This window comes from Phodopus roborovskii, unplaced genomic scaffold, assembly GCF_943737965.1.
Source record: "Phodopus roborovskii unplaced genomic scaffold, PHOROB, whole genome shotgun sequence".
Classification (NCBI taxonomy): Eukaryota; Metazoa; Chordata; class Mammalia; order Rodentia; family Cricetidae; genus Phodopus; species Phodopus roborovskii.
Genome location: NW_026126480.1, coordinates 50,898,266 through 50,924,869, shown reverse-complemented (window position 1 = coordinate 50,924,869; position 26,604 = coordinate 50,898,266). Strand labels below are relative to the sequence as shown.

Here is a 26,604-nt window from a genome sequence, read left to right as displayed (position 1 = left end):
ATTCAGGTGTCCACGCTTGCTTGCTAATCTTAGCTCCGTATCTCTATTACACAGCTCAGGAGCTCCTACCTGGGGAATGGTGACATCTACAGTGTGGCACCAATTAGCTTAATCAACACAACCCCCCACAGATATGGCCACAGCCGACACCTGTCTTCCCTCCTCGACACTGCCGGCCTGTAGACAATTAATCTCTCATTGGGATTCTCTTCTTCCTGGGTAATTTAAGGTTGTGGCAAATTGACTTAAAGCTAACTGTCACACAGGATGCCATTGTAGTCCCACAGATCATGTTGATAGTGTGCGGGGAGCTATGTGTCCACAGTGGTGTAACTGTCACCACAGTCTAACTGCAGAGCAGTTTGCACACTTTTTTTTTGGGGGGGGGGGTTGTTGTTGTTTTTGGTTTTTTGTTTTTTTTTTTTTTTTTTTTTTGGTTTTTCCAGACAGGGTTTCTCTGTGGCTTTGGAGCCTGTCCTGGAACTCGCTGGCCTCAAACACATAGCTATCTTCCTGCCTCTGCCTCCAGAGTGCTGGGATTAAAGGCATGCTTCACCAACGCCCAGCTCTGGACACTCTTAAGACCAGCCCTGGAGTTTGTAGGTGTCCACCTTATCCTCTGCCTCTCAGCCCTGGCAAACCTGATCTCTCTCCTGTCCCTACACTTTTGCCTTTTCCAGAAAATTGTATGAACAATTGGTGGGTAGACATTTGGGCTTCTATGCTGCAGAGAATTTAGGAGATCCCTGCGTGCTACTGAGTGGAGGAAGGGGTTTGGGGGGGATGGGAATGTCTGCTCTGCCCAGTGCCCTGGTGCTCCTATGCCGCGTACCAGCTTGCTTATGTCTTGGGCATTTGTGAATGAAGCCATAGACAATACACACATTTCTGTGCAAATGTCACTTTTCTTGGGTGGGGCTGTAGTGCAATGAAGTCCATGAGTCTTCTCGAAGTGTGTAAATAAAAACCTGCCCATCTGCCTTCCAAAGGCCAGAGCCACTTGGCGTTCATTTCAGTGACACGTAGGGGCGCTGTTGTTCCATGGTCACCCACACCATCTGTTGTGATCTAATTTGCCAGTAACTCCTTCAAGGGCACAACCTAGCCCTACCTCCTCAGGGTCTCACCACCTCCCAGTAGCACCGCAGGTTGGACACAAATCCTCCTTACATGGTTTTAGCAGACTCTTCTCTAAAAGGCAGTATGGATCAAGGTTTGTCTGTGTGCAGAGAAAAGGCCAGTTGTCACAGTGCCTTTTGTTTGGCAGCCTGCCTTTTCTCCACTGATCTGCCTTTTCTATCTTTGTGTCAGTGTCAAAAACCAACGGTCCATGGATTCCTGGACTCTGCTCCATTCTGTTAATCTGTGTCTTTCTTTTGCCAACACTAATGCGGCACGGAATTGATTCCTGTGTGTTTACAATGAGTCCCCAAGCCAAGTGGAAAGAGCCCTCCCACCACACTGTTTCAAAACTGTATTAGCAATTCTACTTTTAAAGAGTATTTTTTTCATCTTTATTATGTGTATGAGTGTATGCCTGTGTATGCCTGTGTAGAGAGGCATGTGCACTTGAGTGCAGATGTAGAGGCCAAGAGGCATTAGCTGCCCTGAAAGTGCAGTTATAGGCTGTTGTGAGCTACCCAGTAACCAAACTCAGAGCCTCTGCATAAATAGTACCCGACCTTAACCCCTGAGGCATCTCTCCAGTCCCAGCTACTTTAAAGTTTGTTTGTTTGTTTGTTTGTTTGTTTTAATTGTTAGGCTGTTGAAACGGTTTAACAGGAAAAGGTGCTTACCCATTCTTGTGCAAGCCTGACAGCCTGAGTTCAATCCCTGGGACCCACATAAAGGTGGGAGCAGAACAGGCTCTGGGAAGTTGGCCTCTGACTCCCACACACATGCTGCAGCACGGCATCCCCTCACACACCACACGCACCAGCACTAATTACAAATTTTCAAATACATGAATATACATGACTTCCACAAAAAAATGGGTTTCTTTTGGGTTTTGTTTGATGGCTTGGGTCCTGAGAATGGTTTTCATTAATATCGTGTTTATATGTCATACTCCCCTTCTTCTTTTATGTCTTTTTGTAAAGTTTTTACTTATGTATGCATTTTGGTTTTCGAGACAGGGTTTCTCTGTAGCTTTGGAGCCTGTCCTGGAACTCACTCTGTAGACCAGGCTGGCCTTGAACTCACAGAGATCCACCTGCCTCTGCTTCAGGAGTGCTAGGATTAAAGGTGTGCCCTACCACTACCCAGTGTAAAATATTTTTAAATGTTTACAAATAAATATGTTTTCATTGATAGTAGATAAAACACAACTTGATACATTTTGTAATAAATAAACCCATAATCCAGGTAAAAAACTGAGAATACCTTCATACTCAGTCAGCGCTGGGCTCCCAGAGGTCACAGCATGTTGGCTTTTATCACAAAGGTTACCACCTCTGCCTGTGTCCAAACTTCATATGAACAATACTGCACAGCAATAGTCTTTTGTCAGGCTTCTTGGATACTTTTAATATGTCCAGTATTCACCTGTGCTGTGAAATGAAATTTCTATCTAAATATGACAATTTATTCACTGAACTGCTAATGTACACTGGACTGTCTTCGGGTTTTGCCTGTGTGAATGAGTTGCTTAAGTTTTATTCTTGTTATTTGTAAATTATGTGTGGGTCTGTGCACAAGGAGGACAGAAGAGGGCATCAGAACCCTGGAACTGGAGTTCTATACCATTGTGCGAATGCTGATGGTTATGCTGGGAAGTAAACTTGGATCCTCTGAGTCTGGCTTATTTTGCTTAATATGATCTCCATTTTTACCTGCTTTCTTATTTTTTTTTAAAGATTTATTTATTGTGTTTACAATGCTCTGCTTACATGTCTGTTCCAACACCAGACCGGATTACAGATGGCTGTGAGCCACCATGTGGTTGCTGGGAATTGAACTCAGGACCTTTGGAAGAGTAACCAGTGCTCTTAACCTCTGAGCCATCTCTCCAGCCCTACCTGCTTTCTTATAAATGACATTTCATTCTTCTTCATGCCAAACTACAACTCCATTGTGCAATTTATCTGTTGACCCTGAACATGCCTCATTTTCTTCACCATTCGTGTGTGGATGCACCACTTGACTGTCCCAAATAACTTCATTATGAATGCTGCCTTTTTGTGTGAATTTTAGAATCGCTCTGCTGGGCTCTTGTTGGGATCCCACTGAGTCTTAGCAATGCTCACTCCTGACAACACAGAGCTTTCTGATTGTTTTGTCCATAGCTAAACCCTTGGCATATTAAGCAGTTAATTGCTGCATGATTAGATTAGACCTGAGTATTTCCCACACTTAATTGTATGTGAATACTGTTTCAATAACACCATAGTACGGGGGTCTCCTTTGTGTCTTCTTTCCCAATACTTACACACATACACAATTGAACTTTACCTTGTAGTATAAGACCTTGTTCAAGCCATTACTGGGTTTGGCACTTAGTCTATTCTGTAGGATGCCCCACATAGATAATTAAAATGCTTTCAAACAGAGGCAATGTTATTTCTCCCTTCCCAGTGTGCCTAGCTGCCCCTCCTGTCCCTTTTATACCCCCTCCCTCTCTTCTTCCTCCTCCCTTTCCTCCTTCTTGTCCTCTCTCACTTTCTCCTCTTCTGTGCTGGGGTAGAGGCCTGATGTACTGGTTAGGTTTTGCTTTGTTTTTTTGTCAAATTGACACAAGCTGTTGTCCCCTTAGAAGAGAGAATCTCAGTTGAGGAACTGCCTCCTTTGTATTGGCTGTGGGCTAGTCTGTGAGGGCATTTCCATGATTAATGATTCATGTGGGAGTGGGAAGGTCCAGCTACTCTGTGTGGTACCACAATGGTCAGGTGATCTTGGGCTGTATGAGAAAGCAGTCTGAGCAAACCAGGTAGAGCAAGACAGTAACTGTATCGCTCCATGGTCTCTGCTTTAGTTCCTGCCTCTGGATTGCTGCCTGGAAGTTCTGTTCTGGCTTCCCTTCATGAGGGAAAACAAACCCTTTTCCTCCCTAAAGCTGTTTCTGGTCATGGTGTTTATTCCAGCAGCAGAGAAACAAACCAAGACATCAGGGCTTTTTAAGCTGGGCAAGGGTTCTGCCACTGAGCCTCTGCCCCATGAACTTTTGGGTGTTGTGTTCAGTTCCACAGCAATGGGGATGTGCACTGAATATACCTTTTTCTTGTCCCACTGAGCTGCCCAGGACCCACAAGTACTGTTGAATAGCAGTGAGACCCTGGACAGCTTCGCTCTATTCTTGGCACAAGGAGAAAGCGTTGGTGTTTCTCTGTCACCTGTGGTATTTGTAGTGGGTTTTCTCCAATGCCCAGAGCTGCAAGTGGTGGTGAGCTGTCCAGTATGAATGCTGAGAACTGAATCTAGGTCCTCTGTAAGAACTTATGCACCCTTAAAACAAGCAAGCAAGCAAACAAACAAACAAAAAGGTTTTTGAAACCAGAAGATTTTTTTTAAAAATTTGCTTTATTATTTGTATTTATTTAGGTTCCCCGCTCTCCAAAACAGGATTTCTCTGTGTAACAGTCCTGGAACTTACTTTGTAGTCCTGTCTGTCCTAGAACTCACTTTGTAGACCAGGCTGGCCTTGAACTCACTGCCTCCCGAGTGCTGGGATCTAAAGTGTGTGCCACCACCGCCTGGCCAGAACTTTTAATTTACTGACTGTTGAAATCCTTAGGACAAACTGGATAACTGCCCCCTTTGAATTTAGGTCTTGTTCCTCCGCAGAATCGTGCCTTAATCTGTGATAGACACTTTTAGGTGCCTCAGTCGCCCAGTCCCAGTAGAGTTCGCCTCTTAGCCTTGGCACTCCAGTGACACTTTCTCTTTTACTTGGTGAGGCAGCCACATTTGCCACAGGTGGACTTCTGAAAGTGGTGGGCCTCAGAGCCTCAGCGGTGGCACAAGGGTGTATGTCTCCAAAGGATGACTCTGCTTTCATCACCCTGCTTCTGCCACCACGCTCAAATAGTATGCAGTCTTAACCACCGAGCCCTCTCTCCGACCCCAGTTCTGCTGAGTCCTTACTTTGTTTCTGTCAAAAGGGAGGACCATCTGGCATTTCTTCCTCAGTGTGCTGTGATGATGCATGGCGTTGACAGTGGGAGACTCTCTCCGTGTGTGAGAAATCCCACATGGGCATGGTATTTACACAGGATTGGACTTGGTTAGCTCCTTCTGCTTGTTTCTACGTTCCCTCTTATTGTTTTAGAAACATGTTCTCCCTCTGTAGCCAGGCTGGCCTCTGCGGTGCTGGGAGCACGGGGAGCATCAGCAGGTCTGGCAGTCACTGCCTATGATCTGAGAACAATGTGGCCTTTTTTAAAAAAAAAAAAAACTTCTGTGTTGTGACACTCTCAGTAATTCTCAGCACATCTGCCGTGAATACAGTCTGGGGAGGGGGCTCCCGGAGAGGGAAGCAGGCTCTGATCTCCAGGAGATTGTGGTTGGCAGATAAGGTCATACACACTGCATGCCCTCGTGGCAGAAGACAAATGTTAGAATCTAGACCAGTGGAAATGATGTAAATACAGTATTTATGAATGACGTTCTCCAAAAAAAATTTTTAATTAAAAACAAAAAAAAAAAAAAAAAAAAAGAATCCAGACAAGACTGCTGCTCAGACCACACCCACCCACAGCAGCCTCTTTCTTCTGTAAAGAAGATGGTAAGCCCCACATAGAGACTGTGACTCCTTACCCCTTAAGACACCCCAAGTGCAGGATGCCAGGAGAGAGAGGCAGGCACCAGTGCCCGGGGACATTTGCAGACTCAGGTTGACAGACTCCAGGACCTCAGAGGGCTGTGGGGTAGGTGGCACATCCCTCACCCATACAGTGGGTACACCTCAGCTGAATGTGCCTCTCCTCTCTGCCCCACATCCCTCTTCCTGGAAATACAGGACTCCCTTCTCCTCCCATGCCAGCTCACCAAGAACCAGAGGCATCCTGATGCCATGAAACCTCCCTCTTCCTCTGAGAGCTACAAGGAGGGCCATCGATCTCCCTGGCAGGCCTGAACCCTTATCAGAAACCCCACCATGCTGTTTATCTATGATGTTGGGGCTTGAATGCTCCTCAGAGCCCTCACTCTGCTGCTGTCTGTCTGCTTATGGTGTTAATGACTCTTTGAATAAATCTCTTACCAAAAGAACAATCTACCTCAGTGTCCCCATGAGCCTCAAACCCAAAATCTTTCAACAAGGTGCTTTTGTCATAGAAAACATGTGCCCCTCAGTTACCCCAATGGAGACTTTAGCACCCTTCAAATCCACATTTGTTTACCTTCAAAGGACAGTGAGGAAACGGAGACATTAACAGATCAAAGTCAGCTGGCTGGGGTGAAGAGCCACCTGGAGCCCTGACCCCATGCCTGACTCTACAGCTTTCCCCTCTTTAGACTGGGAACCTCCCTTCCTATCCTGAAGGTCACAGGCTGGGTGCATGTCAGCCTCAGCCTCTCCTTTGGGAAGATTTGTCTACTTTTAATAGTTCCTGTGTTTGTGAGTGTGTGTGTGTGTGTGCGCTCTCTCTCTCTCTCTCTCTCTCTCTCTCTCTCACACACACACACACACACACACATCCCAACAACATGTACAGTTACATGAGGAGACCAGAAGATCCTCTGGAGCTGAAGTTACAGGAGGTTTCGAGCCCCCCAATGTGAACTGAACTCAGGAATTTAACTTGGATTCTCTGCCAGAGCAACAAGTGCTTTTAACCACTGAGCCATCACTCCAGCCTCGTGACCTCCTTAAACACACCTGGACAGAGTTCCATCCTTTCATGGAACTCTTGCTCACCAATGCCAGGCAGGTGACCACTACAGAGCCACATCCTAGCCTTCTACTGCCATGCCTGTTCCTCTACATCAATGGTTCTCAACCTATGTGTCTCAACCCTCTCAGGATGGTCAAACAACCCTTACACAGGGTTCTCATATTAGATATCCTACATACCAAATATTTACTTTACGATCCGTAACAGTAGCAAAATTGCAGTTATGAAGCAGCAACAAAACAATGTTGTTTTTTGGGGGTCACTACAATATGAGGATCTGTATTAAAGGGTCTCAGCATTAGGAAGGTTGGGAACCACTGCTCTATAGTGTAGCTGGTTTTTCTTGCCCTGCCTAGGTCCCATCACCTGTTCAGTCCCAAATAAGCACACAGACACTATATTAATTATAAAACTGTTGGCTGATGGCTAGGGCTTCTTACTGGCTAGCTCTGTCTTAATTATGAACCCATAACTACTAATCTATATATTTCTACAAGGCCTTACCTTACCAGAGAATGCCTGGTGCATTCTATCTTCCTGGTCTCTATATGGCATCTCCTCATGGTCTCTCTCTTTCTACCTTTCCCAGAATTCTCCTTGTCTCCTAGTCCCACCTATCTTTCTGCCTTTATTGGCCAGTGTTTTATTCATCAACCAATAAGAGAAACATATATACAGAAGGACATCCCCCATCACTACAGGGATGGATTTTTTTTTTCTCTAATCAAAAATAAGATCAATGGGCTGGAGAAACAGCTAGCTCAGTTGGTAAAATGGATGCCTTGCAAGTAGATCCCCAGGACTCAAGTTTAAAAAAAAGTTAAGGCTGGGCTGTGGTGGCACAGGCCTTTAATCTCAGCACTTGAGAGGCAGAGACAGGCAGATCTCCGAGTTCACAGCCAGCCTGGTCTACAGAGTGAGTTCCAGGCTATCCAAGGCTATACAGAGAAACCCTGTCTTGAAAAACAAGACAAGGCAGGTGGTAATGTCGAATACTTTTAATCCCAGTACTCAGGAGGCAGAGGCAGGTGGATTTCTGTGAATTCCAAGCCAACATGGTCTACAGAGTGAGTTCTGGGATAGCCTCCAAAGCTACAAAGAAACCCTGTATTGACAAAGAAAAAGAAAAGAAGGAATAAAGGAAAAAAGGGAGGGAGGGAGGAAGGAAGGAAGGAAAAAAAGAAGGAAGGAAGGAAGGAAAAGAAGAAAGACAAAACACAAAACAAAAACTTTTTTAAAATGCAGGCATGGTGGCACACACTTGTAATCGGAGCACTGGTGAGATTAAAGCAGAAAGAGAGCTTCCTGGTATTTGCTGGCCAGCCAGCCTAGCCTCATTGGTAAATTCAAGTCCCAGTGAGAGACTGACTCAAAATAAAACCAAAATCCACACATCTTCTAAGAAGCCCCGGGCTAGACAAACCTTCCAGGCTCCTTGACCTCACCTCCTGCCCTTCTCCCCACTTGGCCATCCTGGCCTTCCCAGCCTCTGGCCACTCCGTGACGCATTTCTTCTAATAAGGTCATGCCCACTCCAACAAAGCCACACCTCCTAGCATCACTTCCTTTGGGACCATTTTCTTTCAAACCACCACATTACAGGGAAACCAGGTATGGTGACACATACCTGTAATCCCAGCACTTGGGAGGTAGAGGCATGAATATCAGAAGTTCAGGCTTATCTTCAATTACACAGTGAGTTTGAGGCCAACATGGACCACATGAGACTCTAAAACAAAGCAGACTAGAACCCAGAAGGAATGAGATGCTGCATGGTGACAGAGCCAAGCTCAGCAGCAGCAAGGTTAGAGCCTGCCTCCATTCACATCACTACCTTTCCCAGCCAAGCAGGGAGCAGGATGGGGGACTTCCCGTAAACCTAGCTCCCGCTATGCACCTGTCCCTGAGACAGGCAGGTGGCAAGTTCCTCATCCCCATTTGGCCACCTGGCTCTGAGGAACCTCGTTTAGACTGTATTCCCCAGCCTGCTCTTCCTGCTATCCTGTAAAGCCCGCCCACATTTTGCCAGCAATCTGGCCCTTATAGTCCACATTCAAGAAACAAGTGAAGACAGCTTTGCTGAGACCTTGCCCCAGGGACAGGGGCCTTGTTTTCTTCTTTGATTCCCCTGAGGGCTGGCCATAGCAACTGCTGGCTCACTGGTTCAATAGCAGCCACACCCAACTTTTTGTTTGAACTCGGAGCAGGCCTAGCAGACAGGCTGGTCTCTGCCTATGAGGTGTCCTACACTATACACAACCCTGCTGTAAGGCAAGAGCCATCCCTCAGATCTCAAGAAGGTTTCACCATGGCCCTGAGCATCTTGTCCGAGCAGTTCTGCATCCGAAGGCCTCGCCAGGTGACTGGGGTTGGGCAGGGATGGTCCTGGGATGGACTGAGAATGAATAAGTCTAAGTAGCCCACTTGCCCTGCTCATCTGCACTCAAGAGGCTGGCATTTGTCCACCAGGTGGACCCCACCACCTATTCTAGCAGGGTAGGCATGGCTGAGGCTGAGTGGGCAAGGGATCAACAGGGCCTGGAAGTTGGCTATCCCAGGTTTGCATTCTACAGCCCTGCCCAGTGGCTTTTAGCATCAGTGGCTTTCCACAGCCTGGAAGCATGTCTGCTGGCAGCAGCACCCACTACCAAAGTGGGAATCAAGTGGGGATTTTCTCACACTCATGCCTGTATTCCTAAGGTTGAAGGTTCTGTTGGAAAAAGGTCTCCACACCTGGATCCTACCTGATTCCAGGGGTCTGGAGGAGGCAGGCCTAACTCCCTGCTTAGGTGGCCCTTGGGAAGGACCCTTCCATTCACCCAAATACCTCATGCTGAGGGCTGAGGCTGAAGACCTCCAGATCAGCCCCTCTCACTATGGGTGGTATCGAATTAGAAGTGTCTTGTAAATACAGGAGGAATGAGGAATCTGGAAAGTTCTTGGGGAGGAGGTGGAAAGGATGGTAGACACACAGGACTATGTTCTCACCAAAATTGGGTCTATTATTATTATTATTATTATTATTATTATTATTATTATTATTTCTATTTGTGCATGTGTCACATGGGTGCAGGTACCAGTAGAAGCTTGTCAGATCCCCTAGTGCTGGAGTTACAGGTGGCTAGGAGCAGCCTACCTGGGTGCTGAGACCCAAACTCTGGTCCTCTGAAGAGCAGCATGTGCTGTCAACCCCTGAGCTGACTCTCCATACCTAGTCAGAGTGTCGGCCAGGAGTGTAGTGGGAATCATAGATGGCGGCCGAGGGGTCCCTTTGACCCCTGTGTAGAACAAGAGCAGTGAGTTTGGTTTCTGTGTGTCTTCTTGTGTTTTGGGAAGGAAGGAGGTTCTGCACACAGGTACATCCCTCAAATAGAAGACCCTCCCCCAAGAAGCCCTGCTTACCGCCACTCTCCCCTCCTCTGACTATTTGTGGGATGGTGTCCCCAACCCTGGCACGCAGATGCCACCCACTTCTCTATACTTAAGGATTCCTATGTTCCCAGCGCGCATCGGGGAGGAGGAGCAGGTTCCAGGCAGGGACTGGATCCCCAGAGTGTCTCCCCAGCAGCCGATCCGCCCTCCGTCCGCCCGGGGTTTTGCGTCCGCCGCTCCCTCCTCCCTCCTCCGCCCTCCGCTCCCTCGCTCCGCCTCGCCTGGATCAGCCCTCTGGTATTTCCTGCTGCTCGGCGACAGCTGAGCCCCTCGCGGGCCCAGCGCGGCCCGGCCCGGCCCGAGTACTGAGTGCGACCGGCACGGTAGGAGCTGCGTTGATGGGGACCGGGAGGGACAGGGATGGTAGACAGGCCCGGGAAGGCCAGAGGGGACTCAGCAGGCCTGAGAGGCTGCAGGGCCATCGAGCCGGTGTGGGGGTCAGGGAGCCCTCACGGGCTGATCTGGGAGCCCCTTGGATGCAACCGGGTAGACTTTGGCAGCAGCCGGTACCGGGAACAGCGCCTGGCTGCGGAGCCCGGGTGTGTGGGGACTTCTGGGTGGCGGGTGAGGCCCGCGTGTGGGTGCGGCATGCCCAGCCCCACTTCGCACTTGGTGGGGCTTACAGGAGTCAGGACCAGCCGAGTGGTTAGGAAGGTCTGGCTGTTTCCCACCCTGGGAGTGGAGGGGTCCGACCCCAGCCCTGCAGGGAATTGGTGTCTTAGAGGTCTGAGATCTCAGGTCTCTGTCTGGCTTGATTCCTAGGTTGGTTCATCAGGGTCTGCAGAGCAAGTGGCTGCTGACCCCACCTTGCCCTTGGACTCTGTCCACCCATGGCTTCCATCCGTAGGACTGGGCCCCTAAAGAAAGCATGGCAGCCTGACATTGTGGAGATGACTTGAGACTGTACTTGAGGATTTCTGGGACTGCGGTGGGGTAGGATGTGAGACCCTCCCAGCCAGTTCAGCCTAGCTTTGCCTCCCAACCCAGACATCCTGGCTCTTTAGGTCCAAGGCCCTGAAGTCCCAGTTGTGAGTGGCTCCAGGGGTGTGGGTAGACACCCCCTCCAGAGCCAAGGGGGCTGCTTCACCACTCACCCACCCTGGGCCAGGCTGGGCTTGTAGCTGGGAGGAGCTTACTTACTAGTAGAACCATGGGTTTGAATTTCTTGTTTTTTGCAATCTCAGGGTCTCCCCCAGAGACTTAGAGATTCCTATTATGTGTCTGCCTTTGGCTCCAGCCCCTGCAAAACACCTTTGTCAGGTCACAGGACCTAGAGTGCTGCCATCAGGGCCTTGAGAAGTAGACAAGAACCTTGGGGTAGATATTGCAATTTTGAGTTTGTTTATCCTGAGTGAGTCCAGCAGCCACCTCCACCCCACCCTGCACCCGCAAATGCACATCCTGCTAATATCAGCCAAGTGACTGTTGGTCCTTACTTCCTTTTTGCCCCTCTTTGCTCAAGTGGGGGCCTGGGTGGATGATGGGGTTCCAGAGGAGCCCAGAGAGATTTGCAGGTGTCAGGCAAGTCAGAGTGACCTGGGTAGCAAGTGGTGACATCTGGCTGTCCCCTTCAGGCTCTTGACTGCAGATCTTTTGTCTGCCTGCACGTGGATGGGAGCAGCATAGTGGGGCCTTTTAACACCAGGCTGGGATGCCAAAGAAGTAAGAGCTTATGCCTGTCTGGTCCGCCTTGCCAGGCAGTGTTTAGGGAAGGGTGAAGCAGCTGGGTGAGTCTCCTCCCCCACAGCACTGTGCCTCTTCTCAGCTGAGGCCCAACCCCAGCATCACGCATCCTGGATGTCAGAGGGGTTCTCTTTCCCAGCCAAGGGTCTGAGTCCTTCAGAGCTTGGCTCTGGGCTCTTTGCAGATGCCTGGAGCATCCCTTCCCCCACACCCCAATTGTGTCTGCCATGCTGAGCCATCCAGGGTCAGTTTCTTCTGACACCAGGCTTCTTCCAAGAAGCTCCCTGAGTTACAATAGAGATCTGACATGCGGGGGGGGGGGCAGAAATGGCACGTGCTGGGGAATGTTGTGTCTGGCAGCTGTACTGGGGACTTGTGCCATCTGTGTGTTGTATGGTTCAGCCACAAGCAAGTAGACACACACCACTCCTGAGGCACAGGTGCTGCTTGCTCAAGGAGGTAGGGGTGTGTCCCACCTTCATTCCCATTTATTGTTCAAGAGGAGGGTAGATCTGAGCGTGGGGCTGCTTCTTGGTGAGTGAGGCCTAGGAGCTTGAAATCTTAACTCCAAGTAGTGGTGCAAATGACCCCAAGCACAGGAGACAGTTGGGTTCAGATTCCTCCCCAGAGCTGCTGTAGGCTGTTTGCAGGTTTGGCTAGACAGCCCTGCTGAGCACCTTCAGGGTTGAGTGGGACAAGGCGATGAAGTTGGCCTTTCCACAGGCTGTGCACTGAAAGCCATACTGCCTGCCCCCGAGGATGTCCTGTCACTGTTGAAGGCTGTCCTGTAGGAAAACTTCGGTTCCCTGTGTACTGCACCTTCAGCTCAAAGACAAAGAATTCGGAGCCTGCCAGGTCACTGAGGGTTTGTTTAGCAGCCATTCATTTGAGATGTGTGCCTGGGGTCAAGTACAAAGGCCTTGGACTTGGGATCACATCTTTGCATTGCAGTTCCCAAGCCAAGACTCGGGAACAAGCACACATAGGTAACAGGTTGCCTCAGCATCTAAGCTAAGGGGACTGGCACCAGTCATGGACAGAGGTTGGGATGCCACTGGGGCAAAACAGAGGCTCCAACTTGGAGTTCTTTGTCCATAGAACTAGTTGGGCATCCTTATAGAAGAGAAGCAATGATACAAAGCGTGTGTGAAGAGGACCAAGCTGGTTTGGGGACCCAGAGAGGGCATCCTTGCAAGGGTGATAACAGACCTGTGGGAAGGGGTGGACTTGAAGACCATTGAGAAAGAGCCCTAGGGTGACCCTAGTCAACATAGCCTTACTAAAATCACCCAGGTCATCAAGACATAAGAGAATGCCTTTACAGTTCAAGATAGGAGCCTGGCCAGCCAGTGCAGACTGGCAAGTGTACATGGGCCTAGAATGCACAATACCCTGATCAAGGCTCAGAGCCACCCAGGCTCTAAGCTCAAGTTTTATAGGACTTGTCCAGCCTCCTACCTACCCAGCTCCTGTGGGGAGCATTGTTCTCCAGCTCACAAGCTCTCCCTTCCTATCATACCTAGTCATCCAGACAGAAACAGTGTGGCCTTTCTAAGCTGGAATTAGAATCAGAGCACTTACTCAGTGTGAGGCTTTGGATTCCATTCACAGTACTGCCAAGGTGCAAAGGTGTGTGTGTGTGTGTGTGTGTGTGTGTGTGTGTGTGTGTGTGTGTGTGTGTGTGTTTTCATGTAACTTGAGCCCTCAGAGACCTTCTCTGGGCAAGTCCATGATCACAGGGACCTACCCCAGGTCCCTGCCCTCTGCTTTCACCTTGCCCCATCCCTCGCTCCTAGGGACTCACCCGCTTGCCTGGTTTTCTTACCCAGTGGCCTTGTGTACTCTGTGGTCAGCTTTCTCACAGATCTGAATGTGGTGAGCTCTATCTTATCCAAGTTCTACTAAGGTGTCACTTCTCCAAGACACCCTTTGTCCTTGTCCTAAAGTGCCTGTTTTAGATTCACCAGCTCTCATGTTTCCTTCTTAACAGCATGTAGTTATATCTGAAATTATCTTGATTTATTTAATTGGATGTCTAGATACACAGAGAACATTTGGGCCAGAGGCAGCCAGAGACAGGATACTTTCACCTCCCATCATTCTTTGCTGTCTAATGTGAGCTCCAGCTCATTCCCAGGGCCTGCCACACAGTAAGTCTTCTGTGCTTGTGTGAGGTTGGAAGGGAAGTCCCTGGAAGTTGGAGGTCTGAGGCCAGCTGCCTATCTTGCCTCTCCTACCCCTGCCTCCCCAGCATCAGGAGATTCCAGTCTCTGAATTAGGACCAACTTCTGAAGATTAGCCTTGGAGCACAAGACACCTGTATTCTTATGTGCGCTATGCAGGTGGCTGTTGCCCTGTCTCAAAGGCAGACAGAAGAGAGTTAACTCTTTGGGGTTCTTAAGTAGAGACATAGAATGTCCTGCCTGCACCTGGCCGCTGGCCTGGTGTGTGATCACCTTCCCTGGACAAATGCCTGGAGAGTTTGGAAACCCATCTAGGCCACACTGTGTAGGTATAGCAGTAACATTTTCTCTCCAGGGGTATGTGAGCACACAGTGTGTCTGCACAGGGAGAAGCCAGGCCTCCAAGACCTGATGGGAACAGTGCAGAGAGTGTTATGTGGTTCCATTAAGGGACAGGTTCTCAAACCCAACCTGAGGGAACATGAGCTAGAATACAAGCAGTGGCACCTGGACAGTGATGGCAGAGAGATGCCGGCACACTCCCTGGGTGAGTGCAATGTGGAGAATTCAAGTCTCTTTAGACAGAGGATCAGGCCTGGGAAGTGGTCTCCACTCACAGGCTCAGGGTGGTTCCTGTCTGAACTCTGCCTTTTTTCAGGGTAGGAGGGAAGCCAGGCACCTCCGACATAGCCACGGCCACTTCCCTAGGAATGCAGAGGACCCTGGAATTGACCATAAGCACAGGGCAGGGGGAAGGAGGAAGGACAGGCTTTCAGTTTACATGACAAACTTTATGCTCAGCTACACCAGAAAATCATATTCTTTTGGGGAGCTCAGGCCTGTGGGGCAGGGACCAGAGTAAGTCCTGTGTTCCTTGTTCTGCAAGGGTGAGCCAGGGCAGTGAGGGGCTGCTGAGCTCTGGACCACCTTTGGTCCCTCCGCCCAGCCACAATCTCAAATGCAGTGATCGCTGGTACAGTTCCTGGACTCTGAGACTCACGGGGGGCTCAAGCGGAATGAGTGGATAGAGAAGCCTAGCCATGGGAACCTTACAGAAATGTTGAAACCCGAGTGTTCTGCCATGTTGTTCTTTTTGTCTCCAAGTTGTTTGCCCTTGTGTGTATCACGGGGCTCGCATGAAGTCCTCAGTATTGGGTAACATTAGCCATTATGTGGTGACTGACTTGTATATTCAGTCAAAGGTGTCCACCTTCCAGCCATCATCTCTTGGCACTCCCACCTGCTGTCACCATGGGCCTTCTTCTGCAACTGGAATCCCAAGTGGACCCTGCTTCTACACAGGACCTTCCATCCTCCCCCCCTTCACATCTCCCTCTCTGCTCATGACCTTAGCCTCCATCCCAGCTGTCCTGAGCTGTCTCTGTGGGAAGTGGACACCCAACCTGTGAAGAGGCAGTGATTCCGTGGGAGGGGCTTGTTTGGTCCCCAGTTTCTAGAGTATGCCTGTCATCACCCACAGAGCTAGGATCCCAGCACACAACATCCTCACAGGCCAGTGAGACTCCCTGACCCAAAGCCTGGAGAACTGGGGTCTCTTTATCTCTGATGCTCACTTGTCTAGCAATCAGCACTTCACTTAGGAACCAGATTGTTCATTAGCCCAGACCTGGGTACCAGAGCTGGATAGGGATGGTGACCTCTGGAACATGCCCTGTCCCCCTGAGAAGACTTGGCCATGGGAAGGGGCTGGCAGCTCTAAGTCCTTAGGTGCCACCCTCTTGCTTCAGAGCTCCACATTCCTGATCCTGAGCTCTGTTTCCCCATCCCTTCCCAGACTTCCCTGGATAAATGCAGGCTGCCAGCACCCCAGTATTCATTTGATGGGGATCCAGGAATGCAAGGTTACCCTTTACCTGGTCTCAATTTCCCCATTCTTAAGGCTCCCTCTCCATGACACTGCCCCCTAACCAGCAGATCCAGAGACTCCTATGAGCACATAATGTCCAGGCAGGAGCTTAGAGTGCAGCTGAACACCTCCAAAGCAGGGGCTTTCCACAGAGCACCACCTGCAGTGCTCCATGAGTCATTTTCTATCATTAGAGTACCATCAGTTTTATGCACAGAAGTTTCCGTTCATTCTAAAGAGTTTGAAAGATGTTTCTTACTCCTTACTCCCTCTGGCTCTCACACACTGCAACAGAGAGATGCGTTTTCAGTAACACTCATCATCCTCGAGTCTACTGCACATGCAGCCTTGTGTGGCCTCTCCATGGCTGATGTACCTGCCCTCAGAGGCAAAGCCCACTTTCCCATAGCCCTGCCCTACTGTCCTGCAGTCCCTGGACCAGGACAGAGTGGAAAGGACAGAGGCAGATGTGAAAAGCAGGTACTAGCATGAGTAGCAAACCTTTACCTGATGCCCTGTGGCATCCTTTGACTTCTGTGGGCAGAGGGATGGAGCAGCCAGCTTTGAAGGGAGCCCTCACCCACTGTGGTGCAATGCTGGGTTTCCACTTTGGGCCTGGCACCTGCAGGAACGCGTGGGCCCCAGCTGCTGAGAGGCCTAGATTCTGCCTCTGAATAGCAACAGAATGACAAGTCCCTGGAAAGCAGGTCCCCAAAGGGCAGGGGAGGCTGCTGGGAAGAGGAGAGCACTTGGCTACATATGATGGGGAGTTTGGGATGTAAAGAAACTGTTGCTTTAACCTAGAAATTCAGCCCCAGCACGTTAACCCAAGGATGTGAGGCTACTTGGGGCCGGACTTGGTTGCTGGTCTCAATGCCGGTGGCTACTGTTGGTCAGCCCTGCTGACCAGACAGGTAAGCTGTTATAGAGGGTCTTTCAGGGAAAGGGCACAAGGACTTCCCTGTTGATGACTGACACATACGAGGTGGTATTAGTGTGCACAATCCAGATGGGTTGCTTAAGAGTGCCTGTCAGCTGGTCTAGGCTCCATGAATTCTGACTGATGGAACCCACATCCTTGTTGCCCTCCTTCCCCCGAGAGTATCCCAGCAGGCTCTTTCCCAGTACAAGACCTTTCTGATGGTGCCCTCCATAACCAGTGCCCACCAGGAAAACTTGAGCTGGGCGCCCTGGGCCATTTTTTAAAATAATCTCATTTAGAAGGTAGAGGAGTGAGGCACGCGATCCTTATGACCAGGGGCACTGTCACCCTCACTCTACCTTCAATATGACTCAGGACAGCTGGTGCTAGTAGCCACGTGGCCACTCAACAGGACTAAGTACAGGACTGGCCCTGTGGACTTTCCCTGAACATGGTACTGGCTTAGCTGGGCCTCTTGCTGACTGCATCTCTCTGTCTTCACAGATGTCCTTCCCTGGCTGAAAAACCTGACTCAGTGTCCCTAGCAGGTACAATGTAGTAGATGCAAGATGTTTGGGGCAGGCTCAGCACCTGATATCTGGCTCACATCTCTCATGTTTTCTGGGCACCCACATCACTGAAGGCTAACTCCTTTTCTAAGGTGGCCTTTAGTTTAACTCCATCCATTTCCCTTTCTTTCCTTTTGTTTGTTTTGTCTTTTTGAGACAGAGTCTCACTACTACATGTCCTGTCTGTAAAATGTACGTTTGGGTGATGTATGAGTTTGGGTTTTGTTGTTGTTATTTTGTAATTCAATTGTGTGGTTCTCCAGTGTGAACCTTGTAGATGACAATGTCCTATCCCAATGTCAAAGGTCAGACACTCTTGAATGGGCCATGATTTCCTTGCTGCTGGCCTCTACTTCCTTCTCTCCAGGCTTAGTGGAGTCTTCTCTCTCTCTCTCAGTTTTTCCAGACAGGGTTTCTCTGTATTGCTTTGGAGCCTGTCCTGGAACTAGCTCTATAGACCAGACTGGCCTTGAACTCACAGAGATCCCCCTGCCTCTGCCTCCCAAGTGCTCAGATTAAAGGTGTGAGCCACCAACGCCCGGCCTACTCTTCTCTCTCTAGCCAGTGAGTGTCACATGGTTGCTGTGTGACATGTCTGTGTGGTTCAGGGGTCTTTTTGGGTATGGAGGCATATAGAATCTGGATTGTTAGCCGTGAAGCCATGTGCCCCAGAATGCTGTGACACTTGTCTGACTCATGAACTCTGAGTGGCAGTCTTAAGTCATGGATCCCAAGTGCCATGCAGTTAGAACATGGATCCAGTAAACTTCACAGGAGCTCCTTCCCTGAGTGGTCCTGACTGTCCAGACCTCAGTTTCCTCGTTTGCCTGTGAATGGGCCATCATGTTGCCAGGTTTGTTGGGATGCTGAAAGGACTTGGCAAGAGTGTAGACTAAGTTGCATGCAGGGTCCAGCCAGGTTACAATTCTGTTTGAAGATGGCAGGTTTCTCAGAATGGAGAGAAACATTTCCTTTCATTAATAAAAACATTGATTAATAATTAAACATCTTGAAAGCTTTAAACACAGAAACCACATAAAATAACAGAAGCCATGCCAGTCTCATGAGTAATATAGTACCAGCTATATTAAGGCACCTATGTTTGTCTGTGTTTGCTTCAGGTTGCTTCTGAGAGATTAGAGTCAGGCTGTTGAGAGAGGTAGGAAAGACCCTGTGTAGTCTTCCATTGTCCAAGTGGGCATTCCCAGGTATGGTTTTACTGCCTTGGCTGTTGGATGATGGACCTTCATGAGCGAACACCATTCTCTGCCTTCATTTATACAGGGTCCATTTTCAATCTGTTTGCTTTGTTTTGGTTTTTTGAGACAAGATCTCACTCTATAGCCAAGGCTGGCTTTGCACTCACACAGTTCTCCTTCCTCAGCCTTTAGAACGCTGCAATTTCATTTTGCTTACCCTTCCTTCTCGCATCTCAGAACCTACACCTACAGAAAGTTGTGCATAGCTTGGGCAGCTGGCCTCTGCTCTGTGGTTTCAGAACCTGCTGTTTCCCTTGCTTTGTGTGGTAATGTCTTGTTCACTTCCATTCTCTCTGTCCAGGACTCCTTGGCTGTGTCTGTAAAGATCTTCTAAGGAATTGGGTGGTTAAGGGTTCCCATCAGCAGCCCATTGGGATGTGGTTACATTCCAGCTAAGGGCATTCCTGACTATCCTGGCCCTGGGGTCTCCACTTACTACATCCATGTATCTATTGTCCAAGAAGACTCCCAATTTCTCTTATCTTTAGAGAGAGGATTTTAGAGGGAGAATGCCCCCCCCCAGCTTGCAGAATAAAAGCTTGTTCCCATGGATGCTTGTGAGGCCCTCCAGCATTTCTAATTGGCCAATACATTTTGTTAATTAAGAACCAAAAAATTGGCCTGACCTTCCCTGAGGCCCTGAGAATCCAGAAGGGTAGAGTCTGGCTGATGGGCTACAGGGTCTGCATGGATCCAGTGATAGCACAGGGCCCACTGTTGCCATCTCCTGTGGTGCCAAGTTGCCTTGCATATGTACCCATAAACACACAACATAAATGTTCTCAGCATATACCTGTTTAGACTGTGTCTGTTTTATGTCTGGCCATAAAAGGAGCTTTAGGTGAACATGATGACTCAAGCAGTAACCACTCAGGGCTCACTCACACTAGAAGAGCCAGCAAGAAGTGTGTTGGACAGGTTGTCCCATGGACATGGCCAGCAAGGTTTCACAGTTCTGTCCTGTCACTCCCTGATCATTTCTACCATAGGACTGTTCTCCCCCTGTCAATCATTGATTCCCAGGCCAGGATCCACAGGCTAGAGGGCCATTAGTGTCATGCCTTTCCTAGGTACTCTCTGCCTCCACTGTATCAGGAGATCACATACCCCTAATGCCCACCTCCTGCCCTTTACCGGCAGTGAGGGGTCTGGGGACTTCCCTGGGTTCCCCCTATTTCCCTTATCAGGCACTATTTGTAGTCCCTGGGAGAGTGCCCTCAGCACCCTGGGCAGCTGAGGCTCCCAGAGCCCCTGGTACTCCTATGGATGTTGTATATGACAGAGGAAGGAGATACTCTAGGGCTTCCTGCTGCCAGAGCCTGTGCTCTCAGACACTGAGAACTCCAGTGCAGTGTAAGGGGAAGACTGGAGGCTCCTCTCAGGCAGCTATGGTGGACAACTGTCCATCCCTCGTGGCTTAGCCACGTGGGTCATTCGGGAATTTTCCCAACTTGGGTCTGTGTCACCCAGCAGCCTGAGCTTCCCGTTGGTGTAAACTGTAGTTTAATGAATGACTACACACAAATAACCTCCCTCACCCAGAGTGTTATTTTTAACCTGTGTCTGTTCTCCCATTTATTTGCAAACCTTGTCTGTGCAGGGAACAAGCTGTGTATCTCCAGCAGGCGCCTGTACCCACTGAGAGTGGTCATTGGTCATCCTGGGAGCTCATCCCAGTAAGGATGCTGGTGTTTGTCATCAGTCACTGTGGACCCTAGAAGTTTCTTTGGGGCACTCGGGTTCTTTTCCCAGATCACACTGCTAGTCCTGCCGGGATCCAAGTTTTGAACTCTTTTGCATGCTCAGTGGAAGTAGATTGATATAAAGATACCATGGACTCAGTTCCTTGTAACCTTAAGGTTACACATGAAGAACAACCCTCTTCTGCTGGCTGTGGTGGCACAAACCTTTGATCCCAGTACTCAAGAGGCAGAGAGAGGCAAGGAGATGTTTGTGAGCTCAAGGCTAGCCTGGTCTACATATAAAGTTCCAGGCCACCCAGGACTAGCTACATAATAAGAAAATTAAAGAAATAACCCACTTCCTGTGACTAGAGTCACTTTTGAGATCCTTTGGCATTTTACAAAAGTACTTACTTTAAAAAAAAGTTTTGAGAGGGCTCAAGGTGTCCAGATTAGCCTCAAACTTACTATATAGTTGAAGATAACTATTAGCTGCTGATCTCCTGTTCCCACCTCCTGGGTGCTGAGATTGCCAGCATGCACCACCTCATTTGTTTAGGAGGTGCTGGGGATGGAACTCAGGATTTCATGCCTGCCAGAAAAGCACTCTGCCAACAGCCACATTCCCAGCCCTGTAGGCCTTTTAGTGACTAATCTCTGCTCACGCTTAAAATAACTCTAAGCAGTAGACACTGCTGTCATCTCCTTTTACAGATGAGGACACTGAGGCTCAGAGGTGACAAGAGCTTCCCCAGGTCACCACTCTGTACAAGGCTGGGATTGGAACCAGCACAGTGTAGCATCTCACACACAGTGATATGCTAGACTCTAGAGAGCAGCCATAGTATTCTACAATTATGCCTATGCTCCAAACTCCTTAAACTTCCTGTGGGAGGGGCTAAGTTGCCCAAGAAACCAGATAAGTGGTGGTGTTAGAATTGTGAGCAAGCCTTGAGAGATTGTTTGGAAGTTCTAGCAGGGAAGCCTTGGACCAAGATCCAGCCTTCTCTATTCAGGGAAGGTCTCCCTCTTGGGCTGAGCACTGACTGCAGCATCCAGAGGGACACACATGGAACCATGAGAGAGGAAGGGAACACCTGCCTAGCCACAGTATTGAGATGGGCTCTTAGAGACCTCTCTAGGTTAAGGAAGCCATGGGAGAATGTCATTGAATATTATGTGTTAACCTGGGAGGGCAGGTTGCTCCTGAGTCCTAGTCTTGCTCATGAAGGAATGGTTCAACCACTTAGGTCTAATTATCTAGCCCAGGCTAGTCTCAAACTCTGGCTCCTCCTGCCTCAGCTTCCCAAGTACTTACCTTGCACTTGGCTAGCATCTCATATGCCACATGGCTAATTAAAGCACATTCAGGAACAGAATGCCTATCTATACTGTAGCCACTGAATGCTTTACTATCTTTTTTTGGTTAGTGGCTTTTGAGACTATATATATATATATATATATATAGTCCAGGCTGGCCCCAAACACTCCTAGGTGCTGGAATGGCCTCCTGAACTTAGCTCATCTACCATAGGCTTTGCTAGGACCACTGTCTCTAACAGATAGAGGGAGAAGCAGGGTTGGCGGCATGGGAGTCAGCCCCTTTCTCCTTAACATCATCAAGAGACTAGAAGAACATCAAGGACAGGTTTCATGCTTCCCTGACTGGGCTGGGTGAGGCCACCCAAGCTGCCAGTGTTGTCAGGAAATGCAGGTGACATGGACACATCTAGTCTGGCAGGGAGTAAAGAGGTGCTTTGGGGGCTGGTTCTGGGAGCTCTGAGTGTGAGTCTTTCCCCAGGAGTGGGCAGGGGTCAGGAGCTGACCAGGCCAGGGGCCTGCACATGGGACTGGGAGAGAACAGTCTACACCTGACTGTTAGGAACCCAGTCATCTCAGTGTGCCATGCCGCCTGAGAACCACCCCCACTCCTGGGCATGGGATGGCATCTGCAGCACCAACAACAGCTCTCAGGCATCTTGGTATCCCTCTGGGTTCTGCCAGGCAGGTGTCCAACAGTGGATCAAAGAGGAATAGCAGATCCCGGCTAGTACTAGTAGGGAATCAGGATGGGAACTCAGTTCGAGCCCCCTTTTCTTTGAGGGGAGAGGACAGGGGCTGTTGGGGAACCCCTGAGATGGGACAGGCCATACAGCCAGGTTTGAGTGCCACAGTCAGTCACCTTGCACAGCAGTGGCTCTTCTAAGGCCTTTGTGTTGCTGGAAGCAGAGACTTCCAACGCCACGTCCTGAAGGTAGGGAGCATCCGCTCCCTTCAGCCAGGGTTCCCCCACCTGGTAGGTCTTCACACTGGATGTCAAGATATTAGAAATTTAGCCAGGCATTGGTGATGCACGCCTTTAAAATCCCAGCTTGGGAGGCAGAGGCAGGCAGATCTCTGTGAGTTTGAGGCTAGCCTGGTCTGCAGAGCAAGTTCCAGGACAGGCTCCAAAGCCACACAAAGAAACCCTGTCTTGGGTGGGGATAAGGGCAGGCTACCTCTGTGGACCATCAGGGAGGGACCATCCTACTTCCTTAGCTTCTGGGGACCTGGAGTCACACACTGTGGCCACTTCCCTTCCAGCCCTTCTGCATCTTCACATCAGTCTGTGTCTCTTCTGTCACTAATAGGACACCACGTCTTTGAGTGCCCTCTTAACTGGTTACCTCTCCAGGCACCCTCTTCCCAAAGTCACCATACTCTTGGATTAGAAGTTAGATGTGTGTGTTGGAGGGACAAAGGCCACTTTCTATACCCTTAGGTAGTGGTCAAGAGCTGCTGAGACTCTGAGGGAGATGAGTGAGCAAAGAGCCAACACTGGAGGCCAACTGATGTGGGGCAGGGACATAGAACAGCGCTGCGGAAGTGACCGCTCATAGCAGCTGAGCTGGGTACTGATGTGACAGTGCTATCTTATTTACTGATAAGGACAGTGAAGATTCAAATGAGCAAGACCTAGGCTGCCCAGGCAGTGGGTGAGGAGCTGGGAAGGACTGGTGTGGCTGATGGGGGAGATGCCCCTAGGAGGAGAGTCGCCTGAGGGCTCTTGTACTTCCGTCTTGGTGGGCACACACCTTGAGCCTCTGCTTTCCACACTGTCTTGTCACAGAGGGAGATTTGAGCTGGTCCCTCCTGGCCCACACTCCTGTGTTAAGTGGCCAGCCTGGCCATGTTGGATGTGCTCTGGGGACCTGGATCACTGCTTACCTACCAAGGGCCTCCCGGGCCCCTCCTAAGCTCTGAGACACTTGGTCTGGTCCTGTGCCCCAGAGGATCAACCTGAGAGGAAAAGCAGCCATTGCATCAGCATGTTTACTTGGGAACGGAAAAATAGTCTTCCAAAAGCCCTAATCCAAACAAGGGAAATCAAACAGCAGTGTCTGCTCCCTGAGACCAGGTCTTCACTAGCTTTCTGTGGAGGAAGCTGCCTCAATTGCCTCTCACAGATACGCAGCTCCCCTGCCCTGAACGCAGACAGCAGCAGAGCCCTCTAGCAGGGGACTGCCACCCAAATGGCTCAGGTGCTTAGGCACCTCTGATGTGGTGCTCACACACATTACATGTGTGTGTTTGTGTGTGTGTGTGTGTGTGTGTGTGTGTGTGTGTAGAAAAAGAATCATGAGTGGTCAGGGTGGGTGAGAGGAAGCAGGAAGTGAGGATCTTGTAATACTATACAGAGCTCATCAGTAGTGACCACAGCCGATCCTTGCGCTCCCAGCTGCCTGGCACCAGAGTGAGGTTGTGGCCACCTGTTGATGGTTCTTGGGAGACAGATTGTTTGATCAAGAGGCAGATAGAGTAAGCACAGAAGGCTATTCATCTTGGAGTATACCTGTGTGCAGGACCTCCAGAATTCTAGACAGTCCACAGCCTTACCCCTTTATGTTTATACAATGGGCATCTTGGCAGCACCTGTTTCTCATGAGCCCAGAGCCAAATGACACTGGAGCCTAAGCTAGCCTTTCACCTTTAATGGAAGAGTCCCCACGCTGCAGATACTGTGGCTGCGGCTGCTTCTGTGCTGCTGTGGCCGTTGTGGCTGCTGTGGCTGCTTGCTACTTGTTTCCTGGGCTGGCCCTAAGCTCTGAATGGCCTCCATCTGAGGAAATGTGGAGGTTGGAAGAGTGGAGCTGTGGTGGTATCCTGTCAGGGTACATGCTACATCTAGGCCACAGAGCATGGCCCAGGCTTGGCAGTAGGAACCCAGGCTGCGTCTCCCCTAGCACACCCCTAGCCTTGAGCTCCTTTTTTTTCCCTTCTCCTACAGCTCCCGCACTCCTACTCTTCACAGGACTTGGTCCTGGCTCTACAAAGGCATTTTTTTCTAGGCTTACTCCCAGCAAGCCTCCCTTCCAAGGGTGTGAGACACTGATGAGCTGAGCCCTCACCCCAAGGACTCCAGCAAGTCCCATGCCCCAGCAGTTCCTTGTATGGTGTGAGGTAATAACCCTCAAATATGCCCAACCCTCATCCAGGGGTCTGTGAAGGTGATCTCACTTGGCATGGGATCGTTGCATGCGGAAATGAGGATCTTAGTGGAGATCAGTCTGGATTTGAGGGGAATGGAGAAGATGCACATGGAGCCTCGGCAGATGCAACTAGAAGCTCTGAGATGCCCGGGATGCCCGGAAGGTGCAAAGGCAGGCAGGTCCCTTCCCTGGAGTCCTTGAGGGGACTGTGATTCAGCTGACAACTTGATTTTAGAGTTGGGGCCTCCAGAGCCATGGGCAAGTTAAGTCCTTGTCTACGGTCTTTTGTCAAAGCTGCCCCTGGGAGGCATGCACCCCACCCATCTTGGGGAAGCTGGTGTCTGTCAAGGCCAAGGAAGGCCCTACCCCAACCAACTATGTTTTCCATCAGTAGGAGGCTGAGGGCCTGCGTGTAAGTCGTGTGACTGGAAGGCTTCAGTTCCCGAGGAAATGTCCCCAAAGACAAGGGTAGTGAACTACAGCATCAGACTTCAGACTGCTGGGGGTGGGAGGGGTTGGGAGTGTGGTGTGACCAGGGACCCATCATGTACCCAAGTCTCCAACACAGCCTGCAAGTGTCACCTGCTGCTCACGGGGCCTGTGGCTGTGCTTCTGGTTTACAAGTTGTCATTTCAGAGTGTGACCAGTATGTCTGTACAGATCCAAATTTAGGCCTGGCAATGTTAAGGACGAGACATGCTTTCTCACTTTTCCTCTGGAACTATTTCTTAACCCTAATAGCTCTGGGGACTTAGGACCACTGTGGGGTGGAGTATCTCCCCTCTATGTCTCAGTGCTAGTAAACTGGCCAGTCATGGCAGAGGACTGGGTGTCCCCTGTGGTTCCCTATTCAAATGGTCTGTCTTTCTGCCCCTCCAGGGAAGAGTCAGGCCATGGTTCCTAGGATGGGTAATGGGATGACGAATGGTGTGTCCTTGTGAGGAGGGAGTAATCTTTGCCAGATCCATTTGAGTATCAGGGGAGCTTCTTCAGGAGGGGCTGCCTTAGGACTTCTGGTGATTCTGACGAGGAAGACTAGGAGAGGGCACACCTGGGCTGAGATGGAGGAAGAGCTGCTGCACAGTGGTTGCTAGGACCCCTGCCAGGGAGCATGCTGAGCCCTCCATGGAGATAGTCCAGAGTGGGCAGGGCAGCCCTGTGGTTAGTTTGTTCTTCCACCTGAAAAGCCATGTACCCACTTGTGGGCCTTCGGGGCTGGGGAGTGGGTTCAGGGTCCTATGAATAGAGAAACCAGAACCAAGGCCCACAGGCTGGTCACCCCTCATACAAACTATCCCTGGTGTTTGGTGGGGTGTGGTGGAGAGTTGGCACCTGGCAGTGCTGGGCCCCACCCACCTGTCAGAACTGCTTGTAGCTCTCACTGTAGCTTTCACCTGACTGCCAGAACCAGTTTTCCTACAAAGCACAGGGAGGGGCCAGCTAAGGTTATAACCCACAGCATAGGGTAAGGTGACCAGGACTGTCATAGCTGCTTATCTGCAAGGGTCCCTGAGGAAGTCACCCTCCTGCACTTATCTGTCACCCTCGCTTGCTTGGGTCCCAGCAGCAGCCCCGCTAGGCTGCCATCCAGTAACTGAGGTGATTAGAAGAGGTCGAGACGCTGGTTTCAGGTGAGTACAGGAGGTGAGGCTGGCAGAGCAGGGGTGCCCCAGCCCTGAATCAAACTGTAGAAACCAGTTGACTTACC

General features: G+C 50.0%; 1 protein-coding gene across 3 annotated transcripts in view; it reads left to right on the top strand.

Moving 5' to 3' along the window:
* Osbpl5 (oxysterol binding protein like 5) overlaps positions 1–26,604 on the top strand; it is a 70,755-nt gene that overhangs the window by 7,567 nt on the left and 36,584 nt on the right. The window contains exon 1 of one of the 3 annotated variants that reach the window (XM_051193465.1): positions 10,427–10,585. The exons of 1 other annotated variant lie outside the window; for it this stretch is intronic. The gene's annotated coding sequence lies outside the window, so the exon portion shown is untranslated. Of the gene's footprint in view, positions 1–10,426; positions 10,586–26,377; positions 26,528–26,604 lie in introns of those variants that run through there. One more of the 3 variants, XM_051193464.1, reaches the window with a different exon arrangement.